Here is a 24,535-nt window from a genome sequence, read left to right as displayed (position 1 = left end):
TACTACACTTCCATTTAACCCGACATCAATTTCAATTCTCAAGAAATCAAATCAAATCAATAAATTGGTATTAACATTGGAATTCAAAAATAAAATATAAAAAACACTACAAATGTACATTAGAAAAAAATAAGTCAAAATGGAAGAAAATCATTCAAAATAAAACATTAACAATAAAACATTTCAAAAGTCAAAATGAAAATGTTAATATATCACATTTTTACGCGATTTTTTCGGATATTATCCTTTTCGGACAGGAGACAATTCCGAATTTGTACGAATCGTTAAAATTAGTCCAGCGGTTCTTAAGTTATAGGCGTTGAAACTAACACAACTTTCTTTTATATATATAGATTATTTATTTTTTTGAAAATTTCCAAATTCTTTCCAAATAGTGGGGGGTATTCAAAGTTCGGCCCTTACTGTGTTTTCACTTATTTGGTATTTAAAACGTTTATTGTCCATGTTTTTGTAAACACCCAATAACGGTTACCATCGAAATTAATTGTATTGGTTTTAAGAAAATATTTATGGTTGTTATTTGTACAACGTGTTACGGCTATAGAGTAAATTTGAAATTGGATGGAACTAACATATGAATGATATATCTTAATCGATTTCCACTGAATGATGTAATATCCCTCACTATTAGAAGACTTAAATTTAAATCGGATGAAACATATACATTGCAACTAAATATAGATCGTGGTAGACTTTATTTTAATAGAAACAAGATAGTGTGGCCCAAAATTCAAACTTATCGGACAAAAAAATTTGGCAAATACAAATATATGGATAGCACCATGGATGCCCCAAAGCGATCTATGGGTTAATTTCGCATCCTTATGTGTGTTACATACAAATACACAAAGACATGATATCTTATTAGGGTCGATCGAAATCTGTTTATGTTTTGGTATATCCTCCTAGAGTTTTGACGGCAAAAATCTCTCCGATCATTTTTGTTTAAAAAATGATATTTTAAACTTCTAGTGAGGATAAATAAGAATTACATATTACTGGTGATAATAGGGTTGTTGTTGTGATGAATTTCCAAAAGTTCCCATTGTAGGAGTTGGATTTAGGGATTATCACATCACAGCGCGGGCAAAAGACTAGTGTTTTTTTTTTTTTTTTTTTTTGTCAGAAACTTTTTTTAAGTAGGCTTCAGTGCACTATTAAACTCGCTCTTTGAATTTCATTTAAAATAAACGGAAATAAAGCAAGAAATACTGTTCTTTCTCTATCAAGGAAATCCTTGGACCCCGGAGAGGTTACAAATTCAGTCATTAAATGATGTTATTTGACCGCATTTCGGTTACAACTTCACTACCTTTTGGGAATTTTTAAATGTTTCAATAATTCATTTCAAAATAATTTTTATTCAATTTTATGGCATATACTTCCAATCTTTCTAAAGAAACTTTGCTTGAGCATTTGCTATACATACAATACTCATATATACATACATAGGGTTATATTCGCAAAAATGTATGTCACCGGAAGATTGTGTCAAACTGCAAGTCACTAACAGATTATTAATTAAGCAACAATTAATTTCAACAATCCTCTGTGTAATTTGTCAACTGTACTTTGCCTTGTTCGGTGTAAAATGAAAAGGGCCTAATTGTAATCAGCAGTAACAGTGGAATTACTCCCAGCCAGCACCGGGGTATGTATGTACTGAGGGCGCGAAGCATGACAAGGCCAATGTAATTGTGGAAGGGATTGTTGTGTGTATGTTTATGTGAGTGCGTGTGCATGTGTTTGTTTGTAGCAAATCACACTCCCCCTCTCTCTCTCCATTACATTGGCACACTAACAAATGTACCCAGAAAATTACACCGCCAAATCTCAGCTCGAGTAAAACATTTTTCTTTATTTTTGACAAAAACACCATGTTCAACATGCTGCACAAGAAAAGAGTACACAAAAAATTAAGAATAATGGCTGTGGAGCAATGGAGATGATGAAGAAGAATGAAAAGTATTTTACCTTCGTCATTGTCATGATAATTAATTTAAAATGTACTCACACCAGGCAGCCATCGACTGAACTCTGGAGTTTATTTTGTTACCACGACTCTTGGCGCCGGTGGCACACACAAACTCGCACAGCAACACTTGATTTGACTAGAATGCGTTTTTTGTTTTATTTTGGGATATGCTTTGTTGTTGTTGTTGTTGAATGTGTGATGGCCAGAAAGGATTCGATGAGCACAGCTTAAGTAAAGCAACAACAACATGGTGTGAAGAGGGCTTTTGATACGCACGCATACAGACACACACCCGCATACACATGCACACACACGCGCACACACCAGTTGAAGCCTGGCATGGTCGTTGAGTGGGAAATCAAGTCAATTTAAATCAAGTCAGCACTTGGCCCGTCTCACACTAGTCAAACAACAAACACCAACATTGAACCTTTTGACTTTGTCATCCTCTGGTACGGCTGGCAGTGTTGACCTAAGCCAACACTCACACACACCTTCGCACAATGAATTCGAGCTTCATTTGGATCAGCAGCAAAACGGAGTGTGAAAGAACTTTGTTTAAAAAATGAAATTTCGTGCCACACTGAAAAATAGTAGTCGCTCTCAAGTCAGGGAAGACGAACGAACGGAAAAAAGAGTCAAGTGTCAAAATCAGATTCCGATACACCCTTCTGAACACACGTCCGTCCATACATGCACACATTCTTAAGTATATGAACCTCGCACTAATACAAAATGACATGTATTCTGGAATGGATGTTTGGGTGGGTGTATGTGTGAGTATGTATTGGTGCTGTGAAATATGCTCCACTCATTCCTGCTGTAAGCCACATGAGGTATTGACAATAATGTGAGAACGAACGTGAATGCCAAAAAGTAATGGCACCTTTGTTAGTCACATACCCACCTAATGCCATACCAACAACGAGCAAAGCTTCATCAACCGAAAACGAACCCATGTCGAGCAGGACTAAAACAAAAACCCGAACGAGTTGTGATGATGCAAACAAACACAACAAGCAAAATACTCGACACCATCAAAATCATTCCTCCAAAATGGCAGAAGACCCGTACGTGAGTGTGTGTACGAACGATGGATGTGGATGTGCCAATACGACGACAGATCTCGACAATGTTTCGGGATGCAAAGGTGAATTTCATTCATTAAATTCATTTTCGTTTGCGGAAATTCTTTTTATGAAATTTCCCATCCCCGGCAAAAATAAAAACAAACGCCCGTCCTTATCTTCATCACATGAAAATTAATAGAAAATTCTTATTTGCCACATTCACTTTAAATGCTGGCGAACAAACAGCAAACACCTGACAGCCTGCCTACATGCTGCGACAATGTGCGGAGGCATTGGAGCGTGTTCTATTCTTCTCGGTCGCCATGAATAGAAAAGCAAATTACGAAAAGTAACAGGTAAAGGGATTAATAAAGTTCTATACGGCTTAATGTGCGTATGACAAGTTCTGGGAAAAGGCTTAATGAAGACTCATCCAAAACAAAGCGGGAAAAAAATGTTGAGTTATTTTGTGGTGGTCGTAACGAGTGATGCCAGTGATGTTATGTTTAGGATTTTCTTTTTCTAGGGATTGAATATCTGTATGGAAATTGAATTTCATTGGTGACACTGAAGTTGAGACATTCATGATTTCCGCACAAAAGAGCCTGAAGCTAAAATAATAGAATGATGCATGTAAAGCTGGGAAAATTTTGATTATGGAATTTTATAATATGGAAATTGACAAAATATTTTAAAATATTATGAAAATGTAGTATATACCATGAAGATCAGTTTTGGTGCGTTGTTTCTAAAAAAGCACGATCGATGTAAAATTCGAATGTTGGAAGCATTTAGTTCAAACATAGAAGACGTCAATAAGTTCGTGTTCGTTGACCCGTAATTTAAAATAACTACCAAAGATCACCTGTTGTTTATGTTTTTTTTTTAATTAAGTTTTTTTAATTAACACGATTCTCAGTATATTACATATATGATTTGTTGCTATGTAACCAGGGCTGCCAACAAAATTTTAAGAGAAAACCATTATAGGCATAATAGGCATTTTCACTGTTAACAAGTAAGCAAATTCTATAGTCATGCGAGATCGACCATGTGATATCCTACAAGCCTCCTTATGTCCAAATCCATTTTGGAAGATTTCGCTTTTGAAATAATGTCATAGAGCATTGCCCAAATAACACCCTTAGCTTTTTAACCAGGAGCATTTGCCCAATATTTACGTACTCCATCGTTTTAGTTGTTGTGGTCCATTTTACAGCTAAGTATAATCCAATGGTCATCAAAAATGTTAGACTTCTTTGCTGTCCTTAACTCTCTTCTCAGGCAAAACTCCGTGCCGATTGGTTTCAATTGTTTGATCAGGAAATTGTTGGTTCATTTGAACCTCTAAAGTAATTTTTTTATCTCCAAATTTAGACTTATCTATATCATTTGCTTGATTACAATATTTAGCTATATTCGTCAACGAAATCAGCATATGGATGGATTTCGTCTATAATTTATTTTCAGCGTTTGGTTATTTTTCACACAAAAGTAGTGGTCCATTCTACCCGTTGTCTTAAAGTGTAACTTCATGCGAGATTTCGTGTCCTTTGGTTTCTATTTGTGACCTTTATAACGGCTGAAAAATCAGGAATATTTTTTGTTGTTGGTCCATTTCAAACCAATATATATTAATACTAGCTGGCCCGGTCCGCGTTGCCGGCCCGTAATTTTAGTCTTTAATGCTATTATATCATCCACCTTGGAAAGGAGAGTATATTAACTTTTAATTCCATTTGTAACATCACTAAATGTTCGTCATAGACCCCATTAAATATGCATATATATTCATAATCACCATAAAACTCTAAGTCGATTTGTCCGTCTGTATGACTATTTGTTTAAACTACGATACAGCCCACATTTTTTGGCGTATAGCGTCAAAATTTAGCTGAAAAATTTGTATGGTGTATAGGATGGTTGGTATTGAAAATGATCACGTTTTGGTATAGTCCCCATATAACGGTACCTTTTGAAATTCGGTATTTTGATGATTATTGCCACATTTCTCCTCGGATTTGTCTAACACATATAACGATACCTACCTATATTGGGTATGTTGATAATCTACACATTTACGCGTATAATTGTTTCAAATTTGGTATTTTAGAAGGTTTGATAGATGACCATCCTTGAAGTATAAAGAATTTTGTTACTTTTATATAAAAATGTTTCCTTTACCCTCAGATGGATGGATGTTTTTAAAGTAATATGAATTATTTGTCATTGAAATTGCGCGTTGGAGACCCCATAATTTCCATATTTTTTATCATAGTATAATTCAAAGACGATTAAACAAATGTCCGGTTCTTTAAATCATAGGATGTTTATACAAAACGTGATTAGTTTTTGCATGGAAGGTTTATTCCCAAATTACCAATATTTTTCGAAATTAGTATGAAGATATGGTTAAAATGTAAGATATACTTGAAATAGGGTTGTATCCTTATCGGGGGTTATGGTCCATATCACGAACTGCAAAAGTGATTTAAGGTATCGTGAAAGTTTAGGAAGAATTTCTGAAAGAATAGAAATCCTTTTCCCTTTATATTCGGTATTTCATTGATTGTAGTCCCAATGAATTTTGCACATTGATTTATCATTGGACGGATTATTGTCATGTGATAGAAGTAGGTAGGTCCACGTGTTGAAATGAGCCCCATAACGTTTTGTCGGTTATTTTTGCTTATTTAAATGTGTTCGCATACACTTCTTTATAGTTTTTAAATTGAAAAAATTTCACGCCAAAAGGATTTCTTCTTTTATATTTTTATTGGCATATTTTACGCAATTTTTTTTTTTGCAAGATTCCATTCCAATGTTGTATGAATTGTGAAAATCCGTCAAAACGTTATTGAGTTATAAGCATAGTAACTAAAAAACAAATTGAAAAAAATCTCCAACTTATTCGCGGTTTTTTTACAGCCAATATTTAAAGGTCCTTACGAAGTTTGGTCCTTACTATTATTTTGAAATTTGATTCCACTGAAAAAAATGCTCTCAGTTTTTCCCTATTTTAGAGTTTTTGCAGTGCAATATGCTCTTTTTTGATTTTTTAGCAATTTTGGTTTGACCACGTTAAATTATTTTAACATCATCTATTCAGTTCCGCCACTCCATAATTTTCTTCGCTTTCTACTACCCAAAAAGACTACACAACATATTAGAATTAAAAAAAACAAGTAAGCAAAGGCTACAGTCGAGCGGGGCCGACCGTTGAATACCCTACAACACTATAATAAACCATACAGTTTATATAGGCGAGATACTCGAAAGAATTCCACAAGATATTGTGACAAATAATAAAAGAAAACCATCAGGTTCCGTTCTCTAATTTTCGAATAATAGCAACTTAAACTAATTTGCTCATTTCCAATTTTTTGGTAGATGTTGCACGTAAATGGTCTTCCTAGATCTGGAACCAATATTTCCCAAAGACCTATAATCTCTCAGAAGTGGCAAAAGATTAACATTTATTATTGGTTTTTGACTGAAACGCATCTATATGAGATACAGACATTTGACTATATTCTTCAACGAAGTCAGCGTTAACGATAGTCAGAAGTGCGTCTTTCCTGTATTTGTGAATTCTCCAAAAAGTCTCTGTATTTTGTCTACAAAAGTTGGCAAACTATTTCACACATTGAATATTTTTGGATGGCCATCCAAAACTGCTTGGCTTTTGTAATGTCCGGTAACCCCCATTCAAATGTGCGTGAGAATCGGGCGATAATTACGACCTGCAGACAATTTTGCAGTTTTTTGGTCCATTTTAACCCCTAAATATATGGCGATCATCTCCAAAAAGAGTAAGCTTCTATTCTGACCCTCATCTTATCTCCATGCAAAATTTCGTAAGGATCGAGCCATAAATGCGATCTGTATATGATATCCTGATATCCTAACTACTTAGTTTTGTTAGCTGTAAAAATATTACCAAATGTTTAATTCAAAATGAAAATATGCCAAAAATATGACAAAATTGAAAAATTATGAGAAAATTTTACAAAATCCATATTTTCATCTTTAGAGAGATATTTTTATGCAATTTTTTTAGACGTTTTTTCTTTCCTGTCAAGAGGCCATTCTGAATTAATGAGAACTGTGGAAATCAGTTCAGCCGTTCTCGACATATAAGAGATTTTTCAAGCATATCTTCTTTGATAAACGTATATATCGCACATATTTTGCTATATATCCGTTTTGTTGGATGTTAACATCAATGTAAAGATCAGAAGTAACCTTGTCATGGCTTTTGATTTCGCCGGGATTTAAATTATTCGCGGTTTAATGAAAAATTTGGAATTTTTTCAACAAAAAAGATATGGTCTATTTTACCCGCTAAATATTATGACCACCCAAATTGGTAGGCCTCTTCCCCGCCCTAAACTCTAGCTACATGCGAAATTCCGCGTCGATTGGTCTATAATTGCGACCTGTATAGATACTGCAAAATCCGAAATTTTTTCAGTATTTGGTCCATTTCAACCCCTAAATATTTGGCGATCATCTCCAAAAGAAATAGGGTTCTATTCTGACCCCAGACCCACCTCCATTCTGAATATCGTGAAGATCGGGCCATAATTGCGACCTGTAGAGTGATTACAAATTAACATGGACAGACGGACAGACGGACGGACGGACATACATAGCTAGATCGACTCAGCTCGGCGAGCTAGGAAGATCCATATATACTTTCCTATGTGGGAAACCAATATTTCGAGGTGTTACATAATTTTTGGGCCAATCAAACTTATAATACCCCCAAAACATAGTGTTGTAGGGTATAAAAAAAAAAAAACACTACAAATGTACATTCCGAAATAGTAAGTCTAAGTGGTAAAAAATCGTGCAAAATAAAGCATTACTATTGTACACTTCAAAAGTCAACATGAAAATTTTAAAATTTCACATTTTTACGCGATATTTTTTGGATTTTATCCTTTTCTGCCAAGAGACAATTCCGAATTTGTGTAAATCGTTAAAATCAGATCAGCGGTTCTCGAGTTATAAGCGTAGTAACTAACACAACTTCCTTATATATAGATAGATTAGAAGTATGCGTGGTCAGTTCTTTGGCGCCCAAATAAATTCCTAAGTTTGGAGGGAAAGTCAACAGTATCTCGTGTAGTAATTTTCAAACCGATATCTTCATTATCTGACAAATATAAAGATTTTAGATAAATCAAGATAGTGGGCGTAAAAGTAGGCGTGGTCAATATTTTTTTCTTTAAAAACCTAACTCGGGGTATGACGAACGTTTGTACAAAAAATTATGCAAATCGGTCCAGCCGTTTTCAACTGATTCCGTTACCAACAAACAACAATTGATTTTTATATATATAGATATTGCGGATATTTTTAAAAACAATAAGCCTAGCTCTTCTGAGCCTAACCCTACACTTATGAAAATTTTCCTGAGGATCGTACGATAATTGTAATCTATATATAATAACCCCAACCTTTGTTGTAATGTAAAAAATATTACAAAATGTACACTTCAATATTATAAGTCAAATTAAAAAATCGCATGGGATATAAATATAAAAACAAGTAAAAAAGCAGCTAAGTTCCGAACTTTTAATACCCTCCACCATTTCGAAAGAGAATGATGATGTCCATCAGTCTGTCTGTCCGTCTGTTGTAATTACGCTATCTTTCGAATTGATATAGAAGGCTAAAATGTTGCATACTTGCATAGTTTACCAGTAGGCAGGTTAAGTTTGTAAATGAGCCACATCGGTCCACGTTTTCGTATAGCCCCCATATAACGGTACCGGTATTTTCATGATTGTAGCGACATTATTTACGGGAATTTTTAAAATTTCTTAGAATTTTCCAGAATATATATACTCTGTAGGGTCTATTATGAATATTTCGAGGAGTTACAAACGGAATGACAAAGTTACTGCAAAATCAATATTAACATCATTATTGGCAACTTTTTATGCGATATTTTTAGAGTTGACTCTATTATGCCAAAAAGGCATTCTGAATTGACAAAATTTGCCAAAATCTGTGCAACCATTCTTGAGATAAAAGCATAATAGTTTTGTATACACACATTTTATATATTTCGCTATATATATCCGATATATTTACTATCGGCATCTTCGTAACGGTAAGAATTGACGTATACGTCTATTTGGGATTTCGTCGGGATTAAAAATATTCGCTGTTTAATGGAAAATTTGACTTTTATTAAAAACAAATGTTATTTTCTATTTCACCCACTAAATATTACCCGATGACCATCCAAATTGGACGGCTTCTGTCCAGCCATAAGCTCTAGTTAAATGCTACCTTCCGTTGATTGGTCTATGATTGCGACTTGTAGAGTAACTGCAAAATAAGGACATTTTTCAGTTTTGGTCCATTTCAACCCCTAAATATTTTGCGGTCATCTCCAAAACAATAGGCTTCTATTCTGACCATAACGACACCTCCATGCTAAATTTCGTGAGCATCGGGCCATAATTGCGACCTGTAGCGTGATTACAAATTAACATGGACAGACGAACGGACGAACATACATAGCTAGATCGACTCAGCTCGGCAAGATAGGAATATCCATATACAGGTGTTACATAATTTTTGGCCCAATCAAACTTATAATACCCTCCACACATATAGTTGTAGGGTATAAAAATTGGCATCGTATAAATGTTTGAACTAAAACATATTTTTTGGTTCATAACAAACAGAAGTGTTTATCTCATTTAAAGAAAACAAAAAAAAAAAAAATAAATAAATAAAATAAAAAAATATTCAGAACTATGAATTTTAATGAAAAAGGTTAACAAATTCAGTTTTGTATAAAACATTAAAATAAATCGCAAAAACTAATTTTTCTACAAAAAATGAAGACTTTTCTAATATATAGTTATTAATTCATATTGTCAGTAAACATTTTTATCTATAAATAAAAATTCTATTTTTTGTGATATATTTCATACTTAAGTATAACACAGTGTATTTATTAAGGTCGTGGGAGAATAGCCCTACATGCACATTGCATTCTTCATTATACTTTCAGAATCAATAAGTTTTAAATATTTAATTAGAATGGCAGACAACTTGTGTCGATAGTTTAAAAATCTTAATTTTTGAGGCAAAAATCGGCAAATCTGTATTTGCCATTTTACATTGGAAAATCGTCAAAATGTCGATAAACCGGATCTCCGGGTATCGAAGTATTGGATGTTGTATTTCAAATTAGCCATATAAGCCGGGGTGCGAATGATCGACGAAAAAGTAGTGTTGGGGTTTATTAATTATACGCACCTCGGTTCCAACGTTAAAAGTTTACTTTATTTCGTTGTCTTCACAATAAGATTAAATCTTATAATTACATCGAAATTTTATAATTACACAGTAAATATACGACTTAATTTATGTCAAAATGTTTAAGATAAAGCTAATATGAAGAGAGAAAACGACAAACTCGATACAAAAGTAATGTGTGATGCTGATGAAAAAATGAGGTTTATATACGAAGATTCGTCTTCTAAAAGGAACTAACCTTCTTCATCTGAATGATCGCTCAAATATTATTTTATTTTCCGCCTTTAATGTTATTTTAACTTCTGATTTTTTATATAAATTGCTGAATTTTAAAGTTTAAAAGTATGATCAAACATCGTTTGCAGCAGTCAAGTTGAAGATGCGCGAGAAATTTTCAGTGAATTTGTTAATAAAGAAATTAGCATTATTTTTTTTTCCCGATTTGAAATAATGTACATCATCTTCATACATTTGCTTACTGTAAAAGCAGCAGTTGTGTTATGTCTTGTTACCTTTATCCCCGTTAATACATATTGTAGTCTTTTGGTGAAAAAAAAATGCATTATTAAGCTTAATTTTATGCAGACGAATTAAAGAAATATAATTGTTTTATGCCTAGATCCATGCGATCGATAGAGTTAAAGAATCCAATGGCAACGTTGTGATGAAGCTGTGTTTGGGTCGAAACCCAGACTACTTATCAGAGAAAAGTGACTGACGATGGTATACTCAGACATTTGTGAACGAAGAATATTCTCAAAACTTGTGACATAAAGCAGAAAAAATATATGATCAAAATCCTTAGTAGATTTTGGAACTACATTTTTCCGTATCTCCATATTATATAACTAGTAAAGAAAGTCTTAAAGTCGGGCGTGGCCGACTTTATGATACCCTACACCACTTTGCTAATTAAGTAGAGCTCCACATAACAATTAAAAGTTTTTATGGGAGAATTCAATCATGCATGCTATGATTATATTTATAATTTAAAGTTCAAAAGACTAAATATGCCGAACCATTGTATCTGTAAATTATATCTGAACCGATCTTCACCAAATTTGACATACTAACTCCTAGACTCAATTCGGTCGTAAGTGCCAAATTTCATCCTATTTTGGCAAATATTAGACGCTTGGTGCACAATGAAAGGTAAATCGGACGAAGTTATATATGGGAGATATATCCAAATCCGAACCGATCTCCATAAAATTTAGCAAAATTATTTCTGAGCTGTATTTGATATATTTCCCCAAATATTGTTGTTACAGAGTGCATATTACGGCTGCGGAGGACAAAAATAACAAATCGGATGTACAATATATATGGGAGCTATAGCTATAACTGAACCGATTTCGATCAAATTTGGCATACTTATTTTCAGGCCTAATTTGGTTGTATGTGCAAAATTCCATACAATTCGGGCTGATATTACACGTTTGGTGCACAATAGAAGGCAAATCGGACGAAGATATATATGGGAGCTATATCTAAATTTTTAGCGATTATCTCAAATTTCAATAGGGTTCGTCCTTGGGTCAAACAAATGATTTGTGCAAAATTTCATCTGGATCGGGTAATAAATGCGAACTGTACTTTGTTCACAAAAATACATGGAAAGACGGACGGACGGACATGCATAAATCGACTCAGAATGTGATTCTATGCAGGAAGGTGTAGTGTCAAAAAATATAGTTTCATGTACATTATGTGAAGATAGCCAAAATTTCTAAATTGTTGAGTAAGACTTTAACTTTAACTATAGCAATTTTCATGTAAGGTCTCGTGGACTCAGCTAAAAATACGAGACTATATGGAGAGAAAGCCCAGCTCTCTTAAATCATTATTAATGTGGAGATACATTGGAGAATTTTCTTTCTGGCACAAGTCATCGGCTGGCTCTTTTATTAAAGAACAAGATCTTAAAATGATATAATTGACGTCAGAAAAATCCTTCTATGTATTCAATAGACATATCAGACAATAGAGACACGAAATACTGTGTCTAGCCAATTTAATACCAACTTCGGATTATGATAACTCTTCGTACTTGGTCCTGTGTTTCACAAAACTTAATCATTAACATAATAAATATCGATGATAAGCCTTTTAGATTTTTCGATAAAGTAAATTTTAGAATTCACAGCGTTATCTAAAATTTCATGTACCCAGTAGATGTTTTCACCACAGATGCCAAATATATGTACCAATATGAATATTACCGTTTTATGTAAAGGGTAGAAATGTCAAAGTTTAAAAAAATCAACATTGAAATCAATCAATCTATTGTAATAACTGTACCATAGTTCAAACCCTGTTGCAATAAATTACGTAAATCCATGAACAGCAATTACTAAAAAAAAACTTTAACAAGTTAAAACGTATCAATCGGTTTTGTCAACAGATGTATACTCTCAGCCAATATCTGTTTGTTTACATATGGGGTGAGATGAAGAAACTCCAACCAACTTCATACTGCTGTCATTGCTAACCCACTCGTCCAACAGCTGTTAAAATTATTCCAGTGACAGCTTATTATATTGTTTAAAAGCATACAAAAACATTTTGGTTTAAATTTTCCAGAAAAGAAGTTATTCGTGATGGAATTCAAGCGAGATAGTGTTATTTCTTTATATTTGGCTGGAAAAACACAAGTGGCTATGGTTAGAGCATTCCAGCATTTAAATGCCTAAGAAGTGGAAGGAAGAAAAGAGCAACTTCAGCAGAAATGATCGATCGAAACCCGCGTTGCAGTGGCCGAAAAATGGCTCGTGAGTTGAACATATCGCAATATTCCATTCGGCAAATATTGAAAATTGAGCTCGGGGTAAAGCCATTGAAATTCCAAAAAGTGCAAGAACTTACACTGCAGCAGAAGAAAACAGACTCAAATGAGCTAAAGGCCGAAAGTGGTGAAGTGCCGAATTTGATTTTCTCCGATGAGAAAACATTCGTTGTCCAGCAGTACACAAGCAAAATGATCGTGTACACAAACGAAATGATCGTGTTTACTTGTCAAAGAGGTCAGCTGAAAATATGCACTTTCAGTTGGGCACCAGAACTCAAGCGCCGGCCATGGTGATGGTTTGGGCCACCATAACAGCCGATGGTTGTTCTCCGCTCTTATTAATCGACAGTGACATCAGAATAAATGCCGAATATTAGCGTGAAAATATTCTGGAGGGTGTATAAAGCCTTGGGCACGCAAAAACTTTGCCCGCAGAACTTGGACATTCCAATAGGACTTAGCATTACAAAATGAGGTTTTTTGCTTCATTTCCAGCGCAAAATGGCCACCAAAATCCATTGGACTATTTTATTGGGAGTATTTCGGAAAGCAAGATTTGAACTAAGAAATACAAAAGTGTCGATCACCTCAAGCAAGCGCTTCGCCGGTATTGGGCCAAAATGCCGCAGAGCACCATTCGGGCAGCGTGTGACGGTTTCATTGGACGTTTGAAGGCCATAATTCGTGCCAAAGGTGATCAATTCGAACAAATCTAAACTTATTCTAAAATTAGATGCTATTTCCGACATTTTTTGCTTTCATTCAATAAAATTTAAAAAAAATGGGGGATGTTCCGAAAGGGTAGGCCAATATTATCTATTTCGTATCTGACCTAGGTCTACTTCGGCTGCTTCCTGTACTTTATATGAGATTTATTAAAATTTTTGGAAAATGTTCAAATATGCGTGAGGTACAAGATATGAATCGGATGTTTTATTATCAGAAGGAGTAGGCCGATATGTAAGATCTTCACACCAGATCTTATGTTAATAAAAATATTGGGTTGTGTAAAATTTGAAAGAGAATCGGAAGCGTACTTCGCATTTTATGAGCCATATAATTATTCAGAATTTTGACCCCTTGTGAAATTGATCCTAGAGGGAGTGATTCTATATATTTCGTATTCACAACAGATCCTGTTTCAGTAGAATTATTGGGAAGAGTGAAATTTTAAGAAACTTTATATATTATTTTAAAGGTTATAATTATTCCAACATTTTACCCTTTGTGGGGGAAGTACTTTATGGAGTGAGTGGATATTGTCCAGTTTTGCACCTGAAATAACACTGAAAAGTATTTTGGTACTTGCGAAGTTTGCAGGAAATTGCTTGATCCTTTCTTGCCCTTTGAGTAAATTATTTGAAAATGTTAGCTGTTTTGGGGGGAGGTATCGGAAGGAGTGGATCGATGTTTCCCATCTCCAAATTAGATATAAGTCTGACAATAATATTATTAAGTACCAAGTTTGGACCATGTCGGATACTCCCTGCGAGAATTATCATGAGCACTAATCAGCCAGACAGACAGAGAAACGGACGGAAGGACGGACACCCCTAGGTCGACTCCAAATGGCCTGAAACCGTAATTTCGATTTGGCAAGGTTTGGCCCTATCAAATGATTTTTACCCTCTGTAGCCATATGACTGTGGGTAAAAAACTCTCAAAACAACAAGAAGAACGGTTTGATGTTAAAATATATTGTTCTTGTTTCTTATTTAACAGCTCAAGAATTTAAAGATCGAATAGAAAGTAGAAGTAATCGAGTTAGATCAATTAAGTATTTCATTAAGAAAATTCTCATTACATTTGACTAGAGATATTTCATCATAATAATGCCAAACATATATAAGGCTTTGTAATGCACCTACGAATTCAAAAATTCGACACGCTCGATCTTAGAAGTAGAACTAACCGCGAATCTATTATTCATGGTTCTTAACCTCACCAAAGCCTTTTATATCCAAAAGAAATTTTCCTCTCACCAAACTCGCAGTTCATGGTGCCATTCGTATTATTATGTCAATACAACATATAGATTAATTACATTTTCAATTCAAATTTTGGGTCTAAAATTATTTATATGACAATACTGGAATGGTAGAGGATGTGAAGTTTTTAATGTTAATAGAACCTGAATATTTTCCCGTAATGTTGCTATATTTCATATTGACGTTAATTTGGCTTCAAGCTGATTTGCAAAATAAAATACCAATATTAAATTTGTTAAATCAAATTAAATTCATATTTCTATTATAACAACTATCACAGCTGAGTGTTGTCTTTTACCATAAGAAAACCACATTTGCATCGACTTACTCATTTTCATTGGAATTTTAACGAAACACATTCATACTTCAGCAAACCCCATCCATTCAATATAATACCGACATTCATTGGAAATGGAACAATTCGAATAAATAATACAGGATAAATATTGTAGTTACTTCCTTTCGATTTGCAGCAGTCGATGGAGTGCTGTCATAAACATGCATCACATTCACTTACTTTGTTTTATTTACTTTCTTGTTTTGTTTATTCCTTTTTTTCAGTTCTTTTGTGTTAACATTTTTTTTTTATTATTTGTTTGTCTGTTGTTGTTCTTTGCTGAGTGTGTTTATTTCTATTTTTTCTTGTTTTGTTCGATTCTGTCGCATTGAAGGAAAGGCTTACAGATTTGACCTAAGTGTAAACATAACGTAAATCACAAATACGAAACTCATACATCGTGGACGCCGTTACCGTGTCATCATCGTCTTCATCAACATCATCAGCCGTGTCATATTGGACGTCATAAACGCACCGGAACCAGTAAAAGGAACAACAGTCGACACCACACACATACACACACTCTCATGCAAGTTCAAACATTCACGTATACACACTCACACACCATCGGAAAGGCGCTCCCAAAGAAATCAAACAACGAATGTACGAAGTGTCAATGTGGCGAGCGAGCCAGCGAGCGAACGAACAAATTTACGTATTTTCAGTTCTTATTGGCGTATCAGCAGCACGTTACGAGCAGAAGTAGGAGCACGTGCACACACGATCCCGTTGACAGCTTCAATTCGTACTGAAGTAATTTAAGGACTGACGGCATTTGACTCAGTCTCGACATGCGACACAGTGATGTGCTGGAATTCTTGGGATAGTTCTCGTGTCTTTTTTGCTACGTTACTACTGATGCTGGTTGCTGGCTGGTACTGGTACTGGCAATGGCACTGATGCTGGTCCTGGTGCTGCTGATGTTTCTGTTAGCGCTCTTGCCGCTCCTACAGATGTCGACGATGATGCTATGGCATTGTGGGTTGGTTGTCCTGTCTGTTGTCTGTGCTCGTGCGGTGTAATTTGCGTGTTTCCTTACATCCAAAACAATAAGCCATCCTCGTTAAAAAGGATTTCCCTGTATAATACTGTTGTCGGCAAACATCGATGCCAACTAAAACTCTCTGGTTCTCCCAAGTTTACTCGCACTCACCACCCCTTGCACATAGAGCATGGAGAATATGTGGCGAGAGAAAAATCTCTTGGCCTAACACAATTTACATCACTTCGTACAATGTAGTGTTGAGGAATTTAATGCTGTACTCTCGAGAGCTAAAATTCATCTAGGTAAACCAGAGAAAGTGAAAGTCAGAGAGCAATAGGTTAAAGGTCAGTTACAAAGCGAAGCAGAGAACTGCAAAGTTAAGTTGGTTTAAGAGAAGCAACTTAACATAAAGAGAAAAGTCCTTTACAGCAAAAATTACGAGACAAATGTTTATAACATCTATTTTATGAGGGTATAACAGTTTCTGTTGTAAATCCCTTTGACAGCATAAGTGTACTAATTCTACACAAAAGTAGGAAAGTTAAAGTATTTATCTCATTTCATAGATACAAATGTAAATTCTAACATTTTGTTATCTCGGCAAGTTTGTATGCAAGGAAAATTATATATAATAGCTACATTATGGTGTTATGCATATATGTATATAGGCTCTTCTGTTATGCCATTGCAAAAATAACAACAAGGAAAGGTGTGGTTTTTATACGACATAATGATTTTTTTGGAAATAATTTTGATTGGTCCAAGGCCACTATCGATTTATAACTACACATGTCAATCTCCTAGAAGACATACATTTAGCACACAAATTTAATATTCAATGATATGGTACATTACATTAAACATCATTAAAATCGGTACCCAAAAAACTATGCCATATTATCTTAGACACATAATTCATATTTAGTCCTGCAAAAGTCTTTGGTCTTTATCGGCATTTATTTAAGCAACCCGTATTATTAATCACATGATTAAGTGTGACTAGATCAGCTCTGGAAGTCGTGAATCAATTGCAGGTTTGCTGGCGACAAAAGGGTGCATTTTATCCGCTGTGCTAAACTCTAACTTCATGCGAGATTTCATGTCCTTTGGTTTCTATTTGTGACCTTTATAAAGGCTGCAAAATCAGGAAAATTTTTAATTGTCGGTCCATTTCAACCTCTAAATATTGTGCGATCATCTCCAAAAGCAATAGGCTTCTATTCTGACCATAACCCCACCTCCATTTTCAATTCGTGATGTTGCGACCTGTAGCGTAATTACAAATTAACATAGACAGACGGACGAACGAACATATATGTTGATCGACTTAGCTCGGCGAGATAGAAAGATCCATACATACTTTCCTATGTGAAAAACCAATATTTCGAGGTGTTACATAATTCTTGGATCAGTCAAACTTATAATACCCCCAACACCTATGTAGTGTTGTAGGGTATACAAATCGGTTATCGTAGTAACATTTTATACATTCATGTAGTTCTGGAACAAATCATTTAATATTCTAATTTCAAAATGCCGAAAAGGCACACTCTTTTTTGTCGTGACAAATAAAAATATAGAGAAATCGGAGAGGGTCAAAACGAAACGAACGAAAGTACCATCAGAATTCAGCGCTGAATACCACATGATTACTCAGAAATTCAACAGTTTAAAATGTAAATCCAAACATATTGAGAAAAAATAATCAAGGACGAAGTAAGTTAAACAACAAAAGATTCTATACCAGATCTTAAGAATGAAAAAAAAAAGATAACGTCGAACGATTTCCCCAAGAAGTATCTCCAAATGTAAGTAAAAAATTGAACACACGTTTTGTATTACTATGTGATATTGATATTCTTCTTGAATAATTGCACACAAGAGCCCAGTGCATCGAGGAAATCAACCAAAATTTGTGTTTCCAAGCAGTACCAAAAATAAATTTAAAGACTGGTCAATATTGGTGTTGCCAAAAAATAAAAATGCAACAATTGTCTAGAAAATTTGTTGTGGATTGTATTTGTTACTATCAGAAAGAGGTCCAATGATATATTCTATTATCACACTTGATCTGATATTTATAAAAATATTGGGATGTGGAAAGCTGTAAATAATTTGACATTTATTTGAATTTAATGTGAGTAATTTTTAATCAAAATTTTCAATTTTTGTCGGAAGTTACCAGAGGGTGTCCTTTTTCTTTCTACGGTTAATTGTTTTCTTTGGTAATTCTAAATTTTTTGGTACCTGATGGATTGGTCCTATTTTACCGAATCTCCAAACACAGACAGAAATATTATACCAAATTTGGTCGAAATTAGATACTTCTTTCGTTAATACCTTATTAAGAACGGGAATTTCAAGTTCCAGCCAAAGAAAAGAAGGCATTAACTTCCAATAATGTGTCTAAAGTTTTCCACGGCTTCGACGTATTTTAACTCAAATCGAATTTATATTAATTATTTTTCTGTTTCCAAGCAAGTAAGATTTAATTATAAACGAATTTATGTAAATTGCTTGAAGTCAGCCGTAGAATGGAATTTTCAATTGATTGAAATTATCAAAAAATTGCTTCGCTTCTGCTTAAGATACTCACCCAAGAGATGCTCATAGGGCTATATTATAATACTTCACAGTCATACATGTTTTTGAAAGTTCTTATACTTATATATACTTCTAAAGTGAGATAGTTTTAATATATACAGGGTGAGATAGAAAAACTGCAACAAGTCAAAGGCTATAATATTCACTTTTTTTTACAGTTCACAATGAAACAGTCACACGCTGCCCGATCGTTTCTCTTCGGTAATTTGGCCCAATCCCAGCGATGCGGTTGCTTGTGGTGATCGACACTTTGGTGTTTTTTAGTGCCAAGCTTGCTTTCCAAAATACTCCAGACACAATAGTCCAACGGATTGGTATCCGGAGATTTTGGTGGCCATTGTGTGCTGGAAATGAAGCGAGGAACCTCATTTGGTAAACATTCTTGTGGGGCGCGTGCTGAGTGCCCTGTTGGAATGTCCAAGGTCTGCGGGCAAAATGTTTGCGTGTCCAAGACTTTAATACACCCTCCAGAATATTTTCGCGATAATATTCGGCATTTATTCTGATGCCACGGTCGATTAATACGAGCTGAGAGTGAACGTCGGCTGTTATGGCGGCCCACACCATCAACATGGCGGCGCTTGAGTTCTGGTGGCTATTTGCGGTGGTGAACATTTTCAGCTGACCTCTTTGGCAAGTAAACATGATCATTTTGTTTGTTTACAAACTGCTGGACTACGAATATTTTCTCATCGGAGAAAACCAAATTTGGCAGTTCACCACATTCGTCCATGCGAAGCAAATCTTTTGGGTCTAATTTCTTACTGTTGCGATGGAATTTCAATGGCTTTACCCCGAGCTCATTCTCAATATTTACCGAATGGAATATTGCTATAGGTTCAGCTCACGAGCCTATTTTCTGCCACTGCGATTCGGATTTCGATCAAGTCGCTTCTTTACATTTCGAACTATTTCTGCTGATGTTGCTGTTTTCTTCCGTCCAGTTCCTTGAAGCCGGGCTACGTTTCCAGTGTTACGGTAATATGTTGGATCGGATGATTCGTACTAAAATACAGTCCAGAACTTCTGGCCAGATTTAGAACTTTAGTTCGGACTTACAAATGCTTTGCCCAAATTTCAAAATGACATTGTATATTGATACTAAATAGAAAATGTATTGCATATGTTGTACTTAATGTGGAAAAAAACATCACGCTAACGAATTTTCATATAAAAAGTGTTTTTTTAAAGAAGGTTTTCACAACTCGTCAGTAAAAAATGGGAACGTATTAACAGTGAAATGTGGTGCAAAATTGTTCTTATTCGACATCCATAAAGGAGTTTAAAGACAAATCCAGCATTTTCCCGTTTTTACACGCTCTACCTTGGAAAGGAGGGTATATTAACTTTGTCATTCCGTTTGTAATATCCCTAAATATTCATCGTCACCCCATAATGTATATATATTCATAATCAGCATAAAATTCTAGATCGATTTAACGATGTCCGCCTGTCTGTCTGTCCGTCAGTCTGTCTGTCTGCTGTCTGTCTGTCTAACTATAGAAATCACGATACATTATTCGACGTAGAGCTTCAAAATTCAGAACAATTTGTATTGTGCCTAGTATGGTTGGAATTGAAAACGAGACAACAGGTCCACGTTTTGGTATAGTCCCCATATAACGGTACCTCTCGATATTCGGTATTTTGTTGATTTTTTCCAAATGTTTTTACGAATTTGTATAAAAATTGGTATTTGTGGAGTTTTTTGTATGTTTTTGCCACACAGTATTTTGATGATTTTTGTCACACATTTCCCCTAATTTGTCAAAAAATTAGAATTTGTTGGCCGTAATGGGTTCTAGCTCCGGTGACGAAATATTGTACTTATAGGCCCGCGTTTTGGTATAGCCCCCATATAACGGTACCTCCCGATAGCCGGTATTTTGATGATTTTTGCCACATATTTTAGGGACGGAATGACAAAGTTAATGTACCCTCCTTTTCAAGGTGAAGGATATAATGATTTCTTTACCCTAAGGTCAAGGGTATTAAAATTAGGTTGCCAAAAAACAAAAAAAAAAAAAAACAAGTAAGCAAAGGCTACAGTCGAGCGGGGCCGACCGTTGAATACCCTACAACACTATAATAAATGATACAGTTTATATAGGCGAGATACTCGAAAGAATTCCACAAGATATTGTGACAAATAATAAAACAAAACCATCATGTTTCGTTCTCTAATATTCGAATAATAGCAACTTAAAGAATTTGCTCATTTCGGGCGCTAATTACGACAATTTTGCAGTTTTTTGGTCCATTTCAACCCCTAAATATATGGCGATCATCTCCAAAAAGAGTAGGCTTCTATTCTGACCCTCATCTTATCCCCATGCAAAATTTCATAAGGATCGGGCCAAAAATGCGATCTGCATATGATATCCTGATATCCTAACTACTTAGTTTTGTTAGCTGTAGAAATATTACCAAATGTTTAATTCAAAATGAAAATATGCCAAAAATATGACAAAATTGAAAAAATATGAGAAAATATTACAAAATCAATATTTTCATCTTTAGAGAGATATTTTTATGCGATTTTTTAGACGTTGTTTCTTTCCTGCCAAGAGGCCATTCTGAATTAATGAGAACTGTAGAAATCAGTTCAGCCGTTCTCGACATATAAGAGATCTTTCAAGCATATCCTCTTTGATAGACATATATATCGCACATATTTTGCTATATATCCGATTTGATGGATGTTAACATCAATGTAAAGATCAGAAGTAACCCTGTCATAGCTTTGTGATTTCGCCGGGATTTAAAATATTCGCGGTTTAATGAAAAATTTCGAATTTTTTCAATACAAAAAATATGGTCTATTTTAGCCGCTAAATATTATCCGATGACCACCCAAATTGGTAGGCTTTTTCCCCGCCCTAAACTCTAGCTACATGCGAAATTCCGCGTCGATTGGTCTATAATTGCGACCTGTATAGCTACTGCAAAATCCGAAATTTTTTCAGTATTTGGTCCATTTCAACCCCTAAACATTTGGCGATCATCTCCAAAAGAAATAGGGTTCTATTCTGACCCTAGCCCCACCTCCATTCTAAATTTCGTAAAGATCGGGCCATAATTGCGACCTGTAGAGTGATTACAAATTAACATGGACAGACGGACAGACGGACGGACGGACATACATAGCTAGATCGACTCAGCTCGGCGAGCTAGGAAGATCCATATATACTTTCCTATATGGGAAACCAATATTTCGAGGTGTTACATAATTTTTGGCCCAATCAAACTTATAATACCCCCAACACATAGTGTTGTAGGGTATAAAAAATAAAATGCACTGATTTTGGTATCATTTGGAATTATGCGAACGGGTAGAATTAAATTCGCGAAGTTTGGTATGAAAATCAAGTTTAGGAAGTAAGGTTTAAACAAGGAGGTGCTTTTGGAAATATGTACTAAGTACAAGAACTGTAGTTAGGTTTAGGGTGAATGGATAAAGTTGGAATGTTGAAATTTGATATAGGATGATGCATTTATGGAAAGGTGTTCAATAAGTGTACAATAAGAACAATTTACTAAATTTACCATAAACAGGGTAAAATGAAAAAAACTGGAACCAACTTCAGACTGCTGTCATTTCCATGCCTCTCGTCCGACAGCTGTTGAAATTATTCAAGTGACAGCTTATTATTTTGTTTAAAAGGGTACAAAAGCATTTTGGTGAGAATTTTCCAAAGAAAAATTATGCGTGATGGTTTTCAAGCGCGATAGCGTGATTTCATTATATTTGGCTGGAAAATCACAAGTGGAATACATCTTTTTTGTCTCGTACCATCGCTCGTTACCGAGATACTGGTAGCGTAGCCCGACGTCTAGGTAGCAACATCTAAAAACGTCTAAAACAGCAACATCTGCAGAAAGGGTTCGAAAAGTAAAAAAGCGACTTGATCGAAACCCGCGTCGCAGTGGCCGAAAAATGGGTCGTGAGCCATATTAAAAAATGAGCTCGGGGTAAAGCCATTACAATTCCAAAAAGTGCAAGAACTTACACCACAACAGATAGAAAATAGACTCAAAAGAGCTAAAGTAAAACGCCATAATTTTTTATTTTTTTTTAAAAATGTTATTAAATGAAAGAAAAAAATGTCCGAAATAGCATCAAGTTCGAATTGCTCACCTTTGGCACAATTATGGCCTTCTCGACGAAATGCTTTTAACAGCTGTCGAACGAGTGACTTAGAAATGACAGCAGTCTGAAGTTGGTTGCAGTTTTTCATCTCACCCTGTATATCTATTTATTTTTATACCCTCCACCATAGTATGGAGGGTATATTAAGTTTGTCACTCCGTTTGTAACACCTCGAAATATACATTTTAGACCCCAATATATATATATATATATATATATATATATATATATATATATATATATATATATATATATATATATATATATATATATATATATATATATATATACGAACGAAATGAAGTAGGTTGATAACACTTTACTCAAATGTGTATTATGTCTGCAGGACTTTTGGTATTGAAAATGGACCATGTAGGTCCAAGTCTTCGTATAGCCCTCATATAACGACACCTCCCGAAATGCGGTATTTTGTTAGTTTTAGCGACATTATTTACCGGAATTGTTTCAATTTTGGTATTTGAAGTTCGTAATGGATACTACATCCAATGACAGAAAATTGTCTGTGCAGGTCTACGTCTTCGTATAGCCCCCATATAACGGTATCTCCCGATATTGTGATAGATACTTAAACCTATGACAGAAAATTGTCTGTGCAGGTCCACGTTTTATAACTCCCATGGTACCTCCCTATATTCGGTACTTTGATCATTTTAGCTACATTATAAACAGAATTTTTTTTTTTCAAGTTTTGCATTTGGATATTGTAATAGCTTGTGACAAAAGTTGCCTATGCAGGTCCACGTCGTCGTATATACCCTACATTCGGTATTTTTAAGATTTTAACAGAATTTTTAAGAGATTTTATTTTTTTTTTTTGAAAGTTGTTAAATTAGTACCAAATGGCGGAGGGTATTCAAAGTTCGGCCCGGCCGAACTTACAGCTTTTTACTTGTTATGTATATCTATATATATAAAAGAAAGTTGTGTTAGTTACTACGCTTATAACTTAAGAACCGCTGGACTGATTATAAGGATTCATACAAATTCGGAATTGTCTCCTCTCCGAAAAGGATAATATCCAAAAAAATTGCGAAAAAATGTGATATATTAACATTTTCATTTTGACTTTTGAAATGTACAATAGTAATGTTTTATTTTGCATAATTTTTTTCCATTTTGACTTACTTTTTTCTAATGTACATTTGTAGTGTTTTTTATACCCTACAACACTATGTGTTGGGGGTATTATAAGTTTGATTGGGCCAAAAATTATGTAACACCTCGAAATATTGGTTTCCCATATAGGAAAGTATATATGGATCTTCCTAGCTCGCCGAGCTGAGTCGATCTAGCTATGTATGTCCGTCCG

General features: G+C 34.7%; 1 protein-coding gene across 1 annotated transcript in view; it reads right to left on the bottom strand.

The window, feature by feature from the left end:
- LOC101896291 (uncharacterized) overlaps positions 1 to 16,500 on the bottom strand; it is a 250,476-nt gene extending 233,976 nt beyond the window's left edge. Inside the window, exon 1 of the mRNA XM_059126829.1 lies at positions 15,647 to 16,500. The gene's annotated coding sequence lies outside the window, so the exon portion shown is untranslated. The remainder of the gene's footprint in view (positions 1 to 15,646) is intronic.
- Between the last annotated feature and the right edge of the window lie 8,035 nt (positions 16,501 to 24,535).

Source organism: Musca domestica, unplaced genomic scaffold (assembly GCF_030504385.1).
Source record: "Musca domestica strain aabys unplaced genomic scaffold, Musca_domestica.polishedcontigs.V.1.1 4, whole genome shotgun sequence".
Classification (NCBI taxonomy): Eukaryota; Metazoa; Arthropoda; class Insecta; order Diptera; family Muscidae; genus Musca; species Musca domestica.
This window is presented reverse-complemented; position numbering and strand designations above follow the sequence as displayed.